Consider the following 20,491-nt stretch of genomic DNA (forward strand, 5'->3'; position numbering starts at 1 on the left):
TTCTATTGTATGTATATATCACATTGTATTGATCCATTCATCAGGTGGTAGACATCTGGATTGTTCTCACCCTTTGGCTATTGTTAATAATGCTGCTATGAACCTGGGTGTTCAAAATCTGTTCAAATCCCTGCTTTCGATTCTTTTGGGTATATACTTAGAAGAAGAATTGCTAGATCATATAGTAATTCTATGTTTCATTTTTTGAGGAACCACTACACTGTTTTCCACGGTGGCTCTACCATTTTACATTCCCATCAGCAATACACAAGAGTTCCAATTTCACCATATCCCTGCCAACCCTTGCTCTTTTTTATTTCATAAAAGCCATCCTAATGGGTATGAAGTGGTATCTCTTTGTAGTTTTTATTTACATTTCCTTCATGACTAATGATGTAAAACATCTTTTCACGTTCTCTTTGGCCATCTGTATCTTTCCTGGAGAAATGGCTCTTCAGATTCTGTACTCATTTAAAAATTAGATTGCTTTTTGCTGTTGTTGAACTGTAAGAGTTCTTCATATATTATGGATAGTCATCTCTCATCAGATATATGAATTGCACATGTTTTTCCCAATTCTGTGTGCAACCTTTTTACTATGTTGATGGTGTTTTGTTTTTTGGTGCACACAAGTTTTAAATTTTAATCAAGTCAAATTTATTTTTTATGAAAACTTCTTTAACCTATCTGATCACCAAGTCATGAATAAAATGACACCTCTTTAGTCAAAAAGACAAGAAACACAATTGTTTTTTCTTTTCATGCCTTTCATTCCAAAATTAACTTTTGGCATTTTTTTTTCCACCTTGTAACTAAATTTGCTGTTTAGATGAGTGTTGTGTCAAACTGACTTCAAAGTTCACCACTGATCACTTTCAGCATTGCTTCATTTCTCTGTAATGACTTCTTCATTTTGATTCATCTCTTCAGCTGGGTGAGTCTTCAAGTGAATTTTTCAAGAAGGTACAGAGGTTGAATATACTTTCTAGCTGCTGTGTACTTGTGAAAATGTCTTTTCATTGTCATAGTGCTTAATGAAAATGCACTGGGTCCATAAATCCTTGAATTATATAATTTTCCCAATAAATACAGATTTGGTTCCATTATTTTTACATTTAGTATTTTAAATAAGCCTGATATCAGACTAAATTTTCTTCTCTTAACTTTTTTTTTTTAATTGTATATTTATGGGATTTTCTTCTATTTATTTTAACTCAAAAATCTTTTTCTGATATGTGTCTCAGTCTCTGATTTTTCCCTGGATTTTTATGGCAACTTTCAATCTGCATACAGTGTTCCCCTTTTCAGGAGGAGGATGTTTTATTCAATTAAGTGTTTGAATATTACTTTCTTCCTCAGCTACAGATATAATTCTTGGTTTGGTTTACTTAGCTATGTTTCTTATGTCTCTCATCATCTTTCACAGCATTTTCATTTTCTTCTTCTTTTTCCTCTGTAATTTTGCAGACTCTCAGATTTGTCCTCATCACTAATTTAACTTCCTTCATGTTAATTCCACCCTTTTTGCCTGCAAAATGTATTTTAAATCTGTTACCAAATCTTTACAGTTTTAGGCAGTCTTTTCCTTCATATGTTCATTCCTGCCCACACCCCCCCCAACACACACACTTTTTTTTCTAAATTGAGACAAAACATGAAATTCACCAATTAAGGGTTCCGCCGCGGAGACACGTGAAGGTCGGTGAGTTGGTGCGGAGTTTGTCTCGGCACGCGTGGCCGCGCTGGGATGGCGTCCTCCTCGTCTTCCTCCGCAGCGGGTTTGGGCTCGGTCGACCCGCAGCTGCAGCATTTCATCGAGGTAGAGACTCAGAAGAAGTGCTTCCAGCAGCTGGTGCACCAGATGACGGAACTTTGTTGGGAAATGTGCATGGACAAGCCTGGGCCAAAGTTGGACAGTCGGGCTGAGGCCTGTTTTGTGAACTGCGTTGAGCGCTTCATTGATACAAGCCAATTCATCTTGAATCGACTGGAACAGACCCAGAAATCCAAGCCAGTCTTCTCAGAAAGCCTTTCTGACTGACCTGATTATTACCTCTCTGGAAAAGGAAGGTAGTTCAAGAAATGAAGAGCAGTTGATGGGATGGTTGAAGAAAAGGCTGTGGGGGGATCGGCTCCCACCTTTGTCACTCTTGGGACATCCTGTCATCTGAGAATGAACAAAGACCAATTTTTGTGTGTGGGGGTGGTTTGAGGGTCAAATGTGTTTGGGGTTGTGTTTTTTAATGCTAATCTTGGGAAAACAATTGACAGATGAATGGAAAACTCTACTAGGTGTATGTTACTGTATGTGGGACGATGCTTTCCTCATAGTCCCATTAACTGCTTCCTATAATTTTAATAGTGGAACTGCTCTATAATTTGATATGTGGGACCACATAGGTAATAATCTGTTATTTGTGTGGATTCCTTTCAGATTTCTGGAGAGATCGATATACATCTTTGTGTCTCTCAGAAAGGGCAGCAGTGGGGGAAAGAGTAATTTGGTACTTGACTGTAGGCCTCCTTATCTAGTGTTTGATTATCTGTGCTAGAAAAAAAATGTATGGAGTATTCATACAGTACATTTCACCTTTCTAGATTATCTCCCTCCCTTATACTGTGATTCACTTAAATATCTATATATAAAGTACAGTCTTGAGCTAGTACAGGTAGCCTGAGAGTCTAGAGGCCTTTAGTTAAAGGAATCTAGCCAGCGAACATAATTCTCATACTAAACTGCCACAAGGAAGAAGTTAACTTACCCTGTATGTCAGGGTCCAAAAAAATTTAAAGATGTGCCTAAATGAAAAAATAAGTTATAAAGATTTAGGCCAGTCAAAAACTAACAGCAGGGCTTCCCTGGTGGCGCAGTGGTTGGGGGTCTGCCTGCCAGTGCGGGGGACGCGGGTTCGGGCCCTGGTCTGGGAGGATCCCACGTGCCACGGAGCAGCTGGGCCCGTGGGCCACAGCTACTGAGTCTGCGCGTCTGGAGCCTGTGCTCCGCAGCAAGAGGGGCCGCGATGGTGAGAGGCCCGCGCACCGTGGTGAAGATTGGCCCCCGCTTGCCGCAAATGGAGAAAGCCCTCGCACAGAAACGAGGACCCAACACAGCCATAAATAAATAAATAAATAAATTTAAAAAAAGAAAAACAAAAAAAAACTAACAGCAGTTTCAGGTAGAGGTGCATGCCTAATGTAAACCAGCATACTTTCCATTTACTGCGTTCTTTTAATCACTGAAATAAAAACTTCTACAAGATTCAAAAAAAAAAAAAATTCACCAATTAAAGTAAGTGTACAATTCACTAGTTCTTAGTATTTTCACCACCAATATTGTTATCTAATTCCAGAACATTTTTGTCACGCCCCCCACAAAGAAATCTTGTATATGTTAGCTGTTACTCCCTATTTTCCCCTCCCCAACATCCCCTGGCATCCACTAATCTACTTTCTGTCTATACGGATTTGCTCATTCTGGACATTTCATATACATGGAATTATACAATATATGACCTTTTGCTATTGGCTTGAAATATTTCTCCCTTTAATAGTGTCAGTTTTTCGGACTTCCCTGGTGGTACAGTGGTTAAGAATCCGCCTGCCAGTGCAGGGGACACGGGCTCGAGCCCTGGTCTGGGAAGATCCCACATGCCACGAAGCAACTAAGCCCGCGTGCCAAAACTACTGAGCCTGCGCTCTAGAGCCCAAGAGCCACAACTACTGAAGCCCATGCACTTAGAGCCCGTGCTCCTCAACAAGAGAAGCCACCGCAACGAGAAGCCCGCGCACCACAACAAAGAGTAGCCCCTGCTCGCCACAGCTAGAGAAAACCCGCGCGCAGCAACGAAGACCCAACGCAGCCAAAAATAAAAATACAAATAAATAAATAAATAAATTTATTTATTTAAAAATATAGTGTCAGGTTTTATCATTTTAATTCTGTTAGTTTTTTTTGTGTGTATTTGGGACTTGCTTATACTGCATTTGTCTTTTAAGTCATATAGGAGAAAAACTGAATTACAAACAAAAATACATTTATACTGTCTTTTGTATTTCCTTATGTAGTTACCTTTAGTACTTTTTTCATGTGGATTTAAGTTACTGTCTGGTGTTCACCATTCCATCTTGAAAAAAATCTCTTTAGTATTTTCTGTGGGTCAGTTTGCTAGCAGTGGAGTCTTTCAACTGTTGTTTATCTGAGAATGTCTTAATCTCTCCTTCATTTCTGAAGGGTAGTTTTGCTAGGTACAGAATACTTGGTAGGCAGGTTTTTTTCCTCAGCTCTTTGCATATGTCATTGCAATGCCTTCTGGCCTCTATGGTTTCTGATGAAAAATCAGCAATTAGTCTTATTGAAGATTCTTTGTACATGATAACTCTGCTCTTGCTGCTTTAACACTGTCTTTGTCATTTGATGGTTTATGATGTATGTAGATGTGGCTCTCTTTGACTGTATCATGCTTGGACTTCCTTGAGCTTTTGGGATGTGCAGATTAACAGCAGTCATCAAATTTGTGAAATTTTAGGCCATTATTTCTCCAAATACTCCTTCAGTCTCTTTTTCTGTCTCTTCATCTGGAACTCCCATTATGTGTATAATAGGATGCTTGAAGGTGTCCCATAGGACTCTGAGATTCTGTTAATTTCTCTTCGTTCTTTTTTCTTTCTGTTTCTCACACTGGATAATCTCAATTGGCCTATCTTCATGTTCACTGACTCATACTTCTGCCTGTTCAAGTCTGATACTGAGCTTTCTCCAGTCAATTTTTTATTTTAGTTATTGTACTTTTCAACTACAGATCTTCTATTTGGTTCTTTTTTGTAATTTCTCTTTATTGATATTCTCTATTTGGTAAGACACTGTTCTTATACTTCTTTAGACATGGTTTCATTTAGTTCTTTGAACATATTTTAAATAGCTATTTTAACATCTTCATTTAGTAAGTCCAATGTCTGAGATTCCTCACAGACAGTTTCTAAACTGCTATTTTTCTTTTGTATGGTCCATATATATATTTTTTTACTTTGAATTTCCATATCTTGTAACTTTTTGTTGAAAACTGGACATCTTAAAAAATATAATGTGACAACCCTGGAAATCAGAGTCTACTACCTCCCTAGGGTTTCCTGCTGTTGCTTTACGCTGTTTTTTTTTTTTTAAGTAACTTTTCTGAACAAATTCTATAAAGTCTACTGAAGCTGCCACTCAACTAGCTTAGTGGTCAGCTAATGCCTAGATGGAGATATCCTTAAACATCTAGAAACAATAAATCTCCCAGTCTTTGCCGAGGGACTACGTGCACATAGCCATCAACGCTGAGGGCAGGGAGTTATCAATTCGGCCTTAGCCTTCCCTTTCTTCTTGCCCAGAGCCTCAAGGGCAGCCAAAGGTAAAGGGTAGGCCCCTCTCAGATCTTTCCTGAGCATGCACTCAGGCCTGTGCACACTTGTGGTCTTCTAGAGTCCTAGGAATATATCAGTGCTTTTCAACATATCTATGGACATCTCATCCTCAGTTTTTCCGATAAAGCTTTTGGTTAGTCTATTGTTTGTCTCAAGTGTTATCCACTGCCTCATGCATTGTGACATTAAAACAGTTGCTTGGGGACTTCCCTGGTGGTCTAGGGGGTAAGACTCCGAGCTCCCAATGCAGGGGCCCTGGGATCGATCCCTGGTCAGGGAACTAGGTCCTGCAACTAAGGAGTCCGCATGCCGCAACGAAGATCCTGAGTGGTGCAACTAAGACCCGGCACAGCCAAAATAAATAAATTAAATAAATAAATATTTAAGAAACTAAAATAAAACACTTGCCTGTAAGTGTTTTTTGACAAACACCTCACACATAGACACAGAGGCTCATACGCACTGGATAGCTCTGAGTAAGGTCGAATAAAGATAAGCCTTTTGAGTGGAGTCTTCCAGAGAGCCATCAGACAGGTCAAATACTGACAATTCTTTGGGAATGAAATTGTGAAAGAGGTCCAGCTCTGTTCTGCTCCCTCCAGTCCTGGGAATGCAGGCTGATATTTTTCAAGGTTATCAATCACTGAGCTGAGTATGGCAATGAGAATAGGGCAAGGTAAAATGCCACAAGCTTATTACTATTCTTATCAAGGTTCAGCCATTTTTCTTGAATAAATGCTTACTACAAAAGCTACAAGCCTTTGGTTAATTTCCAGAGTTTTGGAAAAGTTTTCCATAAAGTTTTGCCAAAATTCTGTTGCTTTTATCACAGGGCAAAATGTTGGAGGTCTTTACTCCACCATTTTTTTCTGCTATTAACTCCTCACTTTGTTTTAAAACTCCCAGCCAGTTCTCTCCCCATGGCTTTTTGCTCCTATTGACAGTACTAGTACATAAAGTATTTAAATGTCTTTAAATGAATATCAAAATAACATCTATATTATATATTGGTATGAGGTATAAAATGGCTTACAAAAAAAAAGGCATAGTACCTATCTTCACAGAACTTACTGTCAGATATAAATGAAATCCTGTTACTACTTCAGAGTGTTACTTGACCTAATGAGTAAATCTCTAACATCTATCTCTTTCTTTGCGAGGTTACCTTTGCCTTGTTTTTTTGTTTTTGTTTTGTTTTTAATTTATTTATTTTTATTTTTGCCTGTGTAGGGTCTTCGGTGCTGTGCACGGGCTTTCTCTAGTTGCGGCGAGCGGGGGCTACTCTTCGTTGCAGTGCGCGGGCTTCTCATTGCGGTGGCTTCTCTTGTTGCGGAGCATGGGTTCTAGGCATGCGGGCTTCAGTAGTCATGGCTCGCAGGCTCTAAAGCGCAGGCTCAGTAGTTGTGGCGCACAGGCTTAGTTGCTCTGTGGCATGTGGGATCTTCCCGGACCAGGGCTGGAACCCGTGTCCTCTGCATTGGCAGGCGGATTCTTAACCACTGCGCCACGAGGGAAGTCCCTTTGTTTTTGTCTTTAAAAGAATTTTATGAGTTCAATTGTTTACTCATTCTCAACTGAGGAGAAATTATTTGGTCCAAATATCTGCAACGGTTTATGACTTGCCCTTGGCCCCAAACTCTAGTTGGATCTTTCTAGTATCTATAGAATCACAACACACTAATAGACACTATCTATCAGAACAATTCCTAGGCTTTCAGCTAGATCAGCTCTACTGGTCTAAGAAACTATTATTTTCTTCTGTCAACTCCCTCACTCTCAGAATAGATGCAGAACATGATAAATGACAACCTCAAGTATATATAGCCAACAGATCTCTTCTTGTCTAATTGATGCATTCAGTACTTTATTTATACGGACAGTATTTCTCAGGATACAGTGTACCATCCCTGAGTAGTCATTTCCTCTTCCCACTACTGTCCAATTTTTCTCAAAGTTAATGTCTCCAAAGGGAAGAGTTAGGATGTAAATGAATAGAAGTACACAGGAGGCCTCAAAAAATACTGGAACACCTGATTACACTTCTATTGGTACATTCTGTCTTCTGAACTAGGGGGCTGAAAGTGAGACTGAGATAAAAGATTTTCCTACCTACAATCAATTAAGTAAGCTTGTTTTATGTCTCGTAGCCACTAAGTGAGTTTTTAAAATCATAGCCATGCAGGTAGTGAAAATTTCTTCCAGTTCCTGGTTATAGGCTTCATAATCAATCCTAACATATGAGCATTTTGTGGTTCTTTTTTTCAGTGGCATCACAGTGGGAAATCAGGAGCAATTATATCAGGGGCTTTAACTCAGTTACCATTAGATACTAGTTGGGTCCTCTTAAAATTAACAGAAAATCTGCATAAGACCAGGGACAACTACTTTCTTTTTAATTTCTACACCTATAAAGATGTCTATTGACAAATCATGAACAATTTATATCTACACGGAACCAAGTCAACTCCTGTGGACCAATCAATATGTTATCCCAACAATCAAAACCCCGCACCATACCAACTCCGTATCCTTATAATTTTCCACAGAAAATATTTATTCAGTTCCTCCACAGGATGCTATTCATTTTCTAAATCTGCAGTTCTATTGTGGTGATCTCACAGGGATGTTGTGGGATATTTTAAAACTCTAGAGAAACAGTGATATGTAATATCTGGTGTACAGGACAAAAACTAATAGCTAAAGATAGTTTAAAGTTTCAACATTAGATACTGCTACATTCCTTTCAATGCTGCTGTCTGTATCTCTGCAGAGTTGGATTTTTGACAGTTTCTGTAACAAAAGCAATAAATGAGGGTGGTTGTGTCCAATCTCATCTCAAGGTGTGAGAAACTGTGCCCTAATAGCCACACATATCTCGTTAGCAAGTAATTATGCATATTTCTGAACAAAGTAAAATGTTTTCTTTCAAACACAAAACCAAAAATATTTTTGCTTATTAAGCTGTAAGATCAAAACGGTAAGTATTTTTATACCCTAATAACATAATAGCTTAGTATCTGAAAAAATACTTCATGTATTTATATGCTGCTGATGATTTATATCCCCACGATGATGAGAAAAGAAATCACCCAAACACTAAGGTGACTGTGAACAGAGAAAACTTGGAAACCTTTGTCCTAGATGGAGTCCACTAACCCAAACAAGTAACTGTTCATACAATTTTCTTCAAATATTTATCAAATGTTTGAGTGTACACAATACATCTGACCAAATAACTCACCTATCTGAACCAGAGACTGTGTCATGAAAATCTCCATGTTTCACTTAAAGATTAAATAGCACTGAGCTTTCATATGTCATCCAGAATTAAACAGCCAATCCACAAATAAAATTTCAAAAAGTAAAATTTTGAATAATTTCTGCATAATACCTGAGTGTGAGCTCTCAATGGTGGTGTCTGACTTGGAATCCAGAGATGAAGGAATTTGTCTTAATTGGGGAACATAGTACATCTTTGTACTACCAGAAGGCTTATATGGCAACAGTAAAGGCTGGCCTAAGGACATAAAGATCAGAATAATTAATAAGAAAACATTTATTAATTAACTGAACAAATATTAAGTACCTTTAATGTGCCAAGCAGTGGTCAAGATTCTTGGAATGTATCAGTAAACTAGCATTCTAGAAGAGGGAGATAGACAGTAAACAATTAGCATACTAAATAAGTAAATCATCTAGTGTTTTTATAAATTATTAGTGACATAAAAAATTAGAAAATACTGGGACTTCCCTGGTCGTGCAGTGGGTTAAGAATCTGCCTGCCAATGCAGGGGACAGGGGTTCGATACCTGGTCTGGGAAGATCTCACATGCTGTGGAGCAACTAAGCCTGTGCACCACAACTACTGAGCCTGCGTGCCACAACTACCAAAGCCCGCCCGCCCTAGAGCCCGAGCGCCACAACTACTGAGCCCATGTGCCGCAACTACTGAAGCCCACGTGCTCTAGGGCCCTTGTGCTGCGAGTACTGAGCCCTCGTGCTGCAACTACTGAAACCTGTGCGCCTAGAGCCCGCACTCTGCAACAGGAGAAGCCACCACAATAAGAAACCCATGCAGCACAACGAAGAGTAGCCCCTACTCACCACAGCTAGGGAAAGCCCGTGTGCAGCAACAAAGACCCAAAACAGCCACTCCCCCCCCCAAAAAATTAGAAAATGCTGAGGAAGATTAGAAGTATTTGGGAAATTGCAGCAGGATGCAGTTTAAATAGAGTGGTAAGGGTAGGATTCATTGAGAAGACGACTTCTTAGCAATCTATTCCATATTTAGATGGCTCTAACTAAGAAACACTTTATCTTATATTGAACCCAAACCTGGTCGTTGTTAACCCCTACTACTGATCTTTGAAGATTCTCCCTCCAGAGTCATAGAAAGTAAATCTAATTCTCTTCTATGTGGCAGATTTTCAAAATAAGTTTTCCATTATAAAAGTATAAATTCTCAATATTAAAAAAATACACAGAAATAAAAAAGACAAAGTCTTACCACTCAAAGATAACTATTATTAATATTTTAATGTATTTCTACAGGTCTTTCCTCTGTATTGCTTATTTGTTTACATAGTTGTGTATAGTATGTATAATGTGGAATTCAGTTTTTCTACTTTACATTGATAATAAAATATTCATTTTATTTCCTATCTTCACATTTTTTATCATTCTACTACACATTAAGTGTTTTTAACCCTTCTCATAATGTTAAAAATTTAGGCTGGATTAAATTTTCAATAATAAAGAATTCTGTAATAAAGACTTCCTGTTCATAGCATACCCATTCTCCCCTGCTGCCCCATTTCACATAAGTTTCCTGATTTCAGAGTGAAAAATTATGTCATTTATAAAGTTTCGTTTTTTTAAATACTAACTGCTAAAATTCTTTCTAAAATGTCTGTGACATGGTAGTAATTTGATTATTATAGAAGATGAAATCTTTTTCTTCTTCTTATTTTTTTGCTTCATTGGGTCTTCATTGCTGCACGCGGGCTTTCTCTAGTTGCGGTGTGGGGGGCTACTCTTCGTTGTGGTGCGCGAGCTTCTCACTCTTCTCACTGCAGTGGCTTCTCTTGTTGTGGAGCACAGGCTCTAGGCATGCAGGCTTCAGTAGTTGTGGAGCATGGGCTCAGTAGTTGTGGCTCGCGGGCTCTAGAGCACAGGCTCAGTAGTTGTGGAGCACGGGCTTAGTTGCTCTGCGGCATGTGGGATCTTCCCGGACCAGGGCTCGAACCCGTGTCCCCTGCACTGGCAGGTGGATTCTTAACCACTGCGCCACCAGGGCAGTCCCTGAAATCTTTTTCTATACACTTGTTTTTCTTTCATGATGTGGTAGAAACTCTGTCTCTGTAACAGCATTTTGATATTTAGCTGGGTACATACTGCTCATCTGTACACTGTATTTCCCAATCTCCCTTGCAGACATGTATGGACATATGACTGAGTCTGGGCCCATAGGTCAAGGGTGAGAATAATGTCTGCAACTTCCAGGCATCCCATGAAAACACTCCACTGGCTGCTGCTAAAATTTATCCTCCCCATTACTCTTCTTTTCCAGTATTTTCTTTATTATTCTTCCTGAAAAAACTTAAGATCAATTAAACAAGTTCAAAAGAACAATTCCATTAGAATTTTGAGTAGAATTACATTAGAGTTTAAATTCATTTGGGAATAAATGACATCTTTAAATATTCAATTTTCCCATTCAGAAATATCCCATCCCTCCTTTTAGTCTACTGTCCTTTTCTATGCCTACACAAAGGATTAGTATTGCCATCACATGAGCCCTATAAAATTCTTGTTTAGGTTACTCCTCAGTATTCATGGGGTTGTACTGCTCATTCAAATAGAATTTTGTAGATAGCTACCACTTCTCCTGATTAAACACAACAGCTTCTTCAGTTTATCTTTATGGACCATGGTCTTCTCTTGCATCCTGTAATCACCTCTAGATGGACTCCTAGTTGCCCATGTCTAGTTTATAAAAATCAAAATACTCTAGACAGAGTCTGATAGTCCCAGAGTAGAATGAGATCTCCTTCATTCTGGATGCAATAACAACTTATAAACTACTTAGAATTGTGTTACCATCCTTGGCCACTCCATGATTCTGATGATTTGACATGGAATCCATATTACTAGTACCCTGCTTCCAACCAAGGAACTGACTTCATAGTGAAGGAAATGAGACAAAAGGCTGACGACTAAAGGGAGTCACTGTTCTCCTCACAAGCCTGATCACCCACAGCTATGGTAAACTCAAGAACAAAAAAGCGAGTGAACAATTTACTGATAACTGTCATGGCACAAGCTGGGAGGCATCACTTTCTGAGGCTGGAATGCTAGCTTACTGAATACGGCATGTGCTCAGAACCACATGTGGCACTTGCCTATCCCACAGACAGAATGCATGTATTTAGGAACAAAGGCAGAAGCCTTTAAAATCTTTTGCTTTCTATCTCTGTGACTCTGCTTTGTTTGATGGAAGATCTTAGAAATAAGGGAGGGGCACTTCTACCGGGAGACAGGAGCCATCTAGTCATTTTACATTCTTTATGTCACTGAAACAATACAGGGAATAGGATGCCATAGTGTTGACTAAAACTACAATTGACCTTAACTATCAGGGAGAAATAAGGTTACCTTAAAAGAAGAAAGTCAGTAGGAGTATGGCTTACACCTAGGGGACCACTTTACCAAGCCTGGTCATAGAAATTAACAAAAAATTACCTTAAACCTATGCAGGGCTAGCAAAGCCTTAGACTACTTAGGAACACTTGTACCAACCTATCAGGCAAAACCCCAGCCAATGAGAACCTGGCTGAATTCAAGGAGAATGAAGAAATGTATAGAGGCTGGAAGAATTTAAATAACAGGAAAAATAGGTTGTAGCCTCTACTTCTCTTTGGACGTTGCTGTAGTCATTATTGTTAGGATATTGACTTAGTAGTTTTCTTCCTCCACCAGTGTATATAAAGCTTGGTGGTGATGGTTAAATTTACCATTTAGTTCAAAGTTTGCAGAAAATGGACAACAACAATTGGGCAGAATTACAATGGACCCAGAGCAAGAATGGTTACCATGTGGAGATGGAGAATTCAGAGGCAAGATAAGTGGCTTTTTGAAATTCTCAACAACTTTATGTTTGGATGCAGAAGTCTTAAAGTTACTTTGGACTGCCTATCTCTGGGGGAAGAAGCGACTATTCAGCAAATAATGGTTGTTCCTGGGAGAGAAAGAAAGGACTGGAGAAGGGTAAAGAAGAAAGTCCAACCATAAAATTTATTTCTTCAAAAAACTTGCAAATGGAACTAAATATAAACATATAGCATATTACTCTTAATTTGTTAATTCAGAGCAGTGGACACATAGTCATAAATTCAACATGCTATTCTGTATACTTTTTTTTTTTTTTTAAAGCAATTCCTTTATTTTTATTATTTATTTATTTATTTTTGGCTGTGTTGGGTCTTCGTTTCTGTGCAAGGGCTTTCTCTAGTTGCGGCAAGCGGGGGCCACTCTTCATCGCGGTGCGCGGGCCTCTCGCTATCGCGGCCTCTCCTGTTGCAGAGCACAAGCTCCAGACACGCAGGCTCAGTATTTGTGGCTCACGGGCCTAGTTGCTCTGCGGCATGTGGGATCTTCCCAGACCAGGGCTCGAACCCGTGTCCCCTGCATTGCCAGGCGGATTCTCAAGCACTGCGCCACCAGGGAAGCCCTATTCTGTATACTTTTAAAATATTTTTTAAAATTTTACTTCTGAATCCACAGAGTTAAAAATATTTTATTATTAAACCAAATAATATTTCTCTTTTAAAGGAGTCCTTTCTACCAAGTACCTGTATGTAAAGGTAAGACCATGAACTGTGGGCTCTCTATAGACTGATCCATTTGATGTCAGAAGAGGTATAAAATACACTTTCACAGTTGGATTTCCTCTCCTGTGCTCTTCCACCAACATGAAAACAGCATAGCCCAGAGTAGCCTGGGTTTCAGTACAAGGCATGTGGAACAGACCCAAACCGTTTTTGCATCCTGATGCCAAACTCCAACGGACTCATAAGCCCATGAGTGAGGAAAGCAAATGTCTGTTGTTATAAAGCACTGAGATTTTCGAGGTTCTTATACAGTATCACGGTGGCAATAGGTAACTGACACATTAAAGGTGTTCTGTGTGATATTGATTAGACTATACATTTGGGGGGCATAATTTTATTTCACAATAAAAGTGTATAAGAAATATAACCATCTCGGGCTGCCCTGATAGCTCAGTGGTTAAGAATCCGCCTGCCAATGCAGGGGACACGGGTGCCAGCCCTGGTCCGGGAAGATCCCACATGCCGCGGAGCAACTAAGCCCATGTGCCACAACTACTGAGCCTGCGCTCTAGAGCCCGCGAGCCACAACTACTGAGCCCATGCACCACAACTACCGAAGCCCACGTGCCTAGAGCCCGTGCTCCACCACAAGAGAAGCCACCGCAATGAGAAGCCCGTGCACCGCAATGAAGAGTAGCCCCCGCTCGCCGCAACTAGAGAAAGGCTGCACGCAGCGATGAAGACCCGACACAGCCAAAATAAAATAAATAAAATAAAAAAAAAAGAAAAGAAATATAACCATTTCAACATATAAATGTATTTATTCAAATTAAATTCAGTGCAATTTAAATGTGGAACTAAGCAATTTTCTTTATACATTTAGGCATATTCCATTTATACCTACAGACAGATAAACTTTTTGCACAAGTAGGAACACTTAAAATCTATTTTGAATAGATTTGTACAAACTGTTGAATACTTTAAAATTAGTAATTGAAAGTTCCCACCCTCATTTGGAGGTAGAATGGGAACTTAACTTTCCAGTTACTGGTCTGAAAAAGAAAATAACTTGCTATAATTTTGAATGTTATATAGTGTAAGCACTATAAAAATATCACTGTCATGATAGCATAGGAACACTCTAAATGTTGTAGACCTTATGGTAGAAATTGCTAGCTGTTCACCAAAACTCATTTCTTTTTCATCCTGGAAAGCACAGCTAAACTATTCCTAGTCAGTGGAAAGTGATGTGGGCCACACCTAGGCCTAGACCATAAAAGCCTCCCAACATGTGCTCCTCCATGCTTTTCGTCCCTTCCAGTTGACTATGATGATGAATCCAAGGTTCCATGTTTTAAAGAAAGCAGAGTCACAGTCAACCTGGGTCCCTGCTCAACGTTTCTTGAGCAAGAAATAGACTGGTATTGTGTTTGCTATCTGTTCACTGTCTCATGCAAAACAATAGTAAAAGAAACAATGCCAAATAATTATCTACCTCCCTAAAATTGAACCTCTATAGTTTTTATGTTTTCATGAACTACTTGCATTCTTATGACAAGTATTATGAGTTGAAAATACGTCAGCCACAAGTAGCATGAGTTTCACATAGGTTGTTAACTTCACTAGAAATTGAAGTAAAAACATAATAAATTATATTCTCTTCATAGCTATGTAAATAAAAGATGTTATCATCATGTACAACCTAATGCTTAAAATTAAAATTAGGTTTTCTAACTAGAAAGACCCAATCAAGAAATTTATTGGTTAATGACACACAAAAGTTGGTAATGTGACCTAAAATTCTCTTACCATCTGTGCCATGAAGAACAGTAATCTGTTGGACTGAAGATGATGAAGCAAACTTGACAGGAACTTTGCCCAACTTCTGTGTACTGAGCTCTGGAATATCATGTCCACGATCTTCAGCATTACCAAAAATCTCAGATGAAAACATGGTTTTTCCTGGACTCTCTGTTGTTATCTGAGTGACTGCATCAGATGATAATTTTCCAGAGACGGGAGAAAACGGGGTCTTAATCTCCTTTGGTGATCTGAACAAAAAAGGGAAAGCACACAGCAGGTCATATCCTTGGCTTATCAAATACTGTAATTTCTTTCCAAATGTGGCTTCAATATTTTTTGGAGACACATCCAACTCCAATGGTTAAGTTATTTCTGCAGTACCCTTTGCTTTTTTACATACTTATTACAGGGTGATCATGCATGAGTTTACTTTTACTTATTTTAAAATCTACTTTTATTTTGGATTTAGAATGCTATTATATAAGGAAAGGGTACTTTTCAGTTGAAGTGGAAAGATATCCATTACAAAATAATTACTGGAAGTCCACTATAAATTAGGGGACTATGCTAAACGCATAGAGTGTACAAAAATAAAAAAGAAGCAGAGCCTTTCCTCAAAGAGTTTATATGTCAGTGGGGGAACCAGAGGTTTTTAAGGTTGTAATTATGTATATAGATGATAAAGAATCCATATTAAAACATAATGGAGTAAATAAATGAGTGTATAAATAAATAAATAATAGGAGGGAGGGAGAAGACAAATCTTGCCAACAGAAGAATTCCATATGTAGGTAACCTCCCCCACGCCACCCCCCCCCCCCCCCCGCCGGCATCCATCTCCTCCCCAAGGAGGTGGAGGTGAAGCTTAATCTTCCCCTTAAGTCCAGTCCTGGGCTGGCCTTAATGATTGAATTCCAAAGAGAGTATAAAATGGGAGAAAAAGTAACTTTACAGTGGAGAAACCAAGCAAACACCATGTTATGCAAGTGATGATGTTTCACATCACCAGTGATGTCACGGAGACACTACATACTCTCTGTTATGATGTGATGAGACGGTTACTTCGCTTCTGTGGTATTCTTTGTCAAAACCTATAACTCCAGTCTAATCATGAGAAAAACATCAGCCAAACCCAGACTGAGGACAATTCTACAAAATATCAGACAAATATTCCTCAAGACTGTCAAAATCATAAAAAACAAGGAAGGAATGAGGAACTGTCATAGACCAGAGAAGACTAAGGAGACATGACAACTAACTAAGTGGAATGTGATATACTGGATTGGGTCCTAGAACAGAAAAAGGTCATTAACAGGAAAACTGGTGAAATCCAAAAAAAGTCTTAAGTTTAGTTAATAGTAATGTATAAATGTTGGCTTTTTAATTTTGAAAAATATAGTATGGTAGTATAAGATGTTAGCAATAGGAAAAACTGGGAGAGAGGTAAAGGGAACTCTGTTTGTATCTTTTCTGCAGATTTGAAACTATTTGAAAATAAAAAAGGTCATTTTTAAAAAATGGAGTAATACTGTATTGTATTATATCACAGAAGAAGAAGACCTTTTAAAAGGTCTTTTAAATCTCTACCCTCTATATACTATTCACTAATTAAAAGGACAATTATGAGAAAAGAAAATAGGCCCATCTCCTTTATGTATACAGAAGCAAAAATCATACACAAAATGTTAGACAATCAAATGTAGAGTGTGTGAGTGAGTGAATGTGTGTGTGTGTGTGTGAATTCCTACCAAGTTGTTTTACTCCAGAAATGCAAGGTGAGTTAACATTCAAATATCAATAAATGTCATGCACCACGTGAATAAAATAAAGGAGAAAATGTATATGATCATATCAGTATAGTCAGATAAAGCATTTGATAAAATTCAATAATTATGTATGATTAAAAACTCATAGCAAAGGGAAACTACAAAAAACTTTAGAGCCACCATCCTATTTATAGTGAAATGTGGAGAATGTCCACTGTAAGATTAGGAACAAAATAAGAATGCCAACTCTTACCTTTTCTATTCAACCTGTTAGTAAAAGTATTAAATGGCATTAGCAGTAAGGCAGGAAAAAGAAATCAGAAATATAAGGCTAAGAAAGGAAGAAATAATACTGTCACTTTCCATATTTGATATAATTAAGGATACAGAAAATCCAAAACCATCTACAGATAACTTATTAGAATATCAGTTAGTTTTTAGAAGAGTTGCCAGATAAGAGACCAAACATTAAAAAATTCCACTAACATTTTTCTGTGTCTGAAAAGTTATAAAATTAAAAACTAAAAAATATGCCATCTACATTATCATCAAAACATCATATACCTAATAATAAGTGTAATAAAAAATGTAAGAACCCTGAACAGAAAACTATTAATATATCATAGAGAGAAATTAAAGGTGATCTAAATAGGATTTCTACTTTGAGGCAGGATATATAGGCATACCTCACTTTATTGCACTTCACTTTATTGTACCTTGCAGATAATGCTTTTTTTTTTTTTTTTTTTTTTTTTTTTGTAACAAATTGAAGGTTTGTGGCAACCCTGTGTCAAGCAGCTCTACTGGTGGTGCCATTTTTTCCAACAGCATTTGCTCACTTCGTGTCTCTATGTCATGTTTTGGTAAGTCTCACAATATTTCAAACTTTTTCACTATTATACTTGTTACATGATCTGTGATCAGTGATCTTTGATGTTACTATTGCAAAAAGATTACAGCTTGCTGAAGGCTCAGATGATGGGTAGCATTCTTAAAGTCTGCTTTCAAATTAAGATATGTACTTTTTTTAGACATAATGCTATTGCACACTTAATAGACTACAGTATAGCATAAACATAACTTTTACATGCACTGGGAAACCAAACAACTCGTGTGACTTGCTTTCTTATGATATTCTCCTTATTGTGGTGTCTGGGACCAAAGCCATATCTCCATAATAATATGCCTGCACTAGGTAGGCACAGGCCATCACTCCTGCTGCAACGAGCAAACAAACTTGAATAAAGGATCATCGAGCTAAGGAAGCAATCAAGAAACAATATCAACTAGTATGCTAGAGAGGGACATTTAGAGATTTGGAGCAGGGGTTTGGTGTAGGGAGACATACTCCACTGGAAAAGAGAAATCACCATACCTTTTGATGAACTCATTTGCTGGCATGATGGAGTGAAATCTAGCAGAATGTCAAGCCGATTTCCCCCACAGGACATTTCCTTAGTGTCAGGGTGGTACAGGATGATGGGGGACTGAGCCAAGAAAGCAGAGTGAAATTTCCTGCACAGTCATGGCACGAACAAACCAAATCCCGCTAGATAAAGGGGCCTGTGACAATCATTAGGTCTCCTCTTCAAGACATTTGCCAGTTTTTGAACCTATAGAAAGCAGGAAGCTTAAATACCTAATGCCTGAGGGAGAGAACTTTCCAAAGTGAGGAATCAGAGACCTACCAGACTCACAGTAAAAACCCAGAAGTGCCATCCCCAAGAAGGGGGCTGAGTCAGAAAAAGTGAAATCATCTGCAATGTTTCAGTGTTTATGAGACAAATTTTCATTGAGAAAGTGTAACGGTAACAAATACATAGCTGGTCTCTCCTTACATTTGCCATACTCTGAAGCTGTGAGAACTGAGAGCCTAAAGAGCTGAATTCAAACATCTGAAAGACTGAAGTCAATAACTGACTGTATTTATTGAAGAATCAAAGACCTGTCAGGCTCACAGCAAAAATCCAGGGAGGCCACAAATCAGGAAAAATCATAGGTAGCATGAGACAAGTAAAGCTCCAACCCAGTTCTGACCTAGTAAAATTCCTGAAATGACTGAAATGATCAGCCACTCTGATTAACAGAGAAAGGGGTAAATCTTCTCTGGTTCAAAGTAATAGCATCTTCAGTCTCTATGAATTTTTTATTCACCATGTCCAGCACACAATCAAAAATTATGAAATTCCTGAAGCAGGAAAAAGTGACTAAAAATTAAGACAAAAAAAAACCAAAACAAAACAAGAAAAATTGATTTAGAGGGAATTCAGATTCTGGAGTTAGCACAGAACTTTAAAATGACTATATTGAGAGTAAAAGATGGGGATTAATAGATTAAAATATGGAGAATCTCAACAGAAAATTGGAATCAATTTTAAAAAATCAAATACAGATAAATAAAAAATAAGAAAACTGATCCCCAGCAGACCTTAGGGAATACTAGAAGAAATTTTTTTAGGCTGAAGTAAAATGGCCCAACATAGAACAGAGCTGGCCTCTCCGTCCCATATTGAACTCGAGTTGGAAGAGGCGAGTCCGGTCTCAAAACGGAGGTAAAACCGCCGCCCGGTCGCCCCCAGCCCGACTCCGGCCGTCGCCGTCGCCGCCGCCGCCGTCGCCGCCGCCGCCGCCGCCGGGGGTGGGGTGGGGAGGAGGGCCATGATCCAAAGGAACCAGAACAGTTGAGAAAACTGTTTATTGGTGGTCTGAGCTTTGAAACTACAGACGATAGCTTAAGAGAACATTTTGAGGAATGGGGCACACTTACAGATTGTGTGGTGATAAGAGACCCCCAAACAAAACGTTCCAGGGGCTTTGGTTTTGTGACTTACTCTTGGGTTGAAGAGGTGGATGCAGCAATGTGTGCTCGACCACACAAGGTTGATGGGCGTGTAGTGGAACCAAAGAGAGCTGGTTCTAGAGAGGATCTGTAAAGCCTGGTGCCCATCTAACAGTGAAGAAAATTTTTGTTGGTGGTATTAAAGAAGATACAGAAGAATGTAATTTGAGAGACTACTTTGAAAAGCATGGCGAGATTGAAACCATAGAAGTTATGGAAGACGGGCAGAGTGGAAAAAAGAGAGGATTTGCTTTTGTAACTTTTGATGATCATGATACAGTTGATAAAATTGTTGTTCAGAAATACCACACTATTAATGGGCATAATTGTGAAGTGAAAAAGGCCCTTCCTAAAGAAGAAACGCAATCTGCTGGATCACAAAGAGGTCGTGGAGGTGGATCTGGCAACTTTATGGGTCGTGGAGGAAACTTTGGAGGTGGTGGAGGTAACTTTGGCCGTGGTGGAAACTTGGTGGAAGAGGAGGCTATGGTGGTGGAGGTGGTGGCAGCAGAGGTAGTTATGGAGGAGGTGATGGTGGATAGAACGGATTTGGAGGCGACGGTGGTAACTATGGCGGTGGTCCTGGTTACAGTAGTAGAGGAGGCTATGGTGGTGGTGGACCAGGATATGGAAACCAAGATGGGGGATATGGTGGCGGTGGTGGAGGATATGATGGTTACAATGAAGGAGGAAATTTTGGAGGTAACTATGGTGGTGGTGGGAGCTATAATGATTTTGGAAATTATAGTGGACAACAGCAATCAAATGATGGACCCATGAAGGGAGGCAGTTTTGGTGGAAGAAGCTCGGGAAGTCCCTATGGTGGTGGTTATGGATCTGGTGGTGGAAGT

At 38.9% G+C, this 20,491-nt stretch overlaps 2 long non-coding RNA genes and 2 pseudogenes across 4 annotated transcripts in view; 2 read left to right on the forward strand and 2 right to left on the reverse strand.

Annotated features, from left to right (window-relative positions):
• The first annotated feature begins 6 nt into the window (after positions 1-6).
• On the forward strand, positions 7-2,846 carry LOC309654080 (mitochondrial import inner membrane translocase subunit Tim8 A pseudogene; annotated as a pseudogene). Its single transcript has one exon. The product of its transcript is annotated as a mitochondrial import inner membrane translocase subunit Tim8 A pseudogene (transcript).
• A 1,260-nt stretch (positions 2,847-4,106) lies between these two features.
• LOC309654082 lies at positions 4,107-15,836 on the reverse strand. Its single transcript, XR_014259814.1, has 2 exons — positions 15,042-15,836; positions 4,107-8,920 (listed from the first exon to the last, which is right to left on the reverse strand). It is a non-coding gene; the product is annotated as an uncharacterized lncRNA (long non-coding RNA).
• LOC309654081 lies at positions 9,973-13,644 on the reverse strand. Its single transcript, XR_014259813.1, has 2 exons — positions 13,146-13,644; positions 9,973-12,814 (listed from the first exon to the last, which is right to left on the reverse strand). It is a non-coding gene; the product is annotated as an uncharacterized lncRNA (long non-coding RNA).
• Positions 15,837-17,008: 1,172 nt separating the features above from the next.
• LOC309654079 overlaps positions 17,009-20,491 on the forward strand; it is a 59,263-nt pseudogene continuing 55,780 nt past the window's right edge. The window contains exons 1-2 of the transcript in view: positions 17,009-17,017; positions 19,381-19,982. The product of the transcript in view is annotated as an uncharacterized misc_RNA (transcript). The remainder of the gene's footprint in view (positions 17,018-19,380; positions 19,983-20,491) is intronic.

Source organism: Balaenoptera physalus, assembly GCF_965194825.1.
Source record: "Balaenoptera physalus genome assembly, contig: HAP1_SCAFFOLD_1904, whole genome shotgun sequence".
Classification (NCBI taxonomy): domain Eukaryota; kingdom Metazoa; phylum Chordata; class Mammalia; order Artiodactyla; family Balaenopteridae; genus Balaenoptera; species Balaenoptera physalus.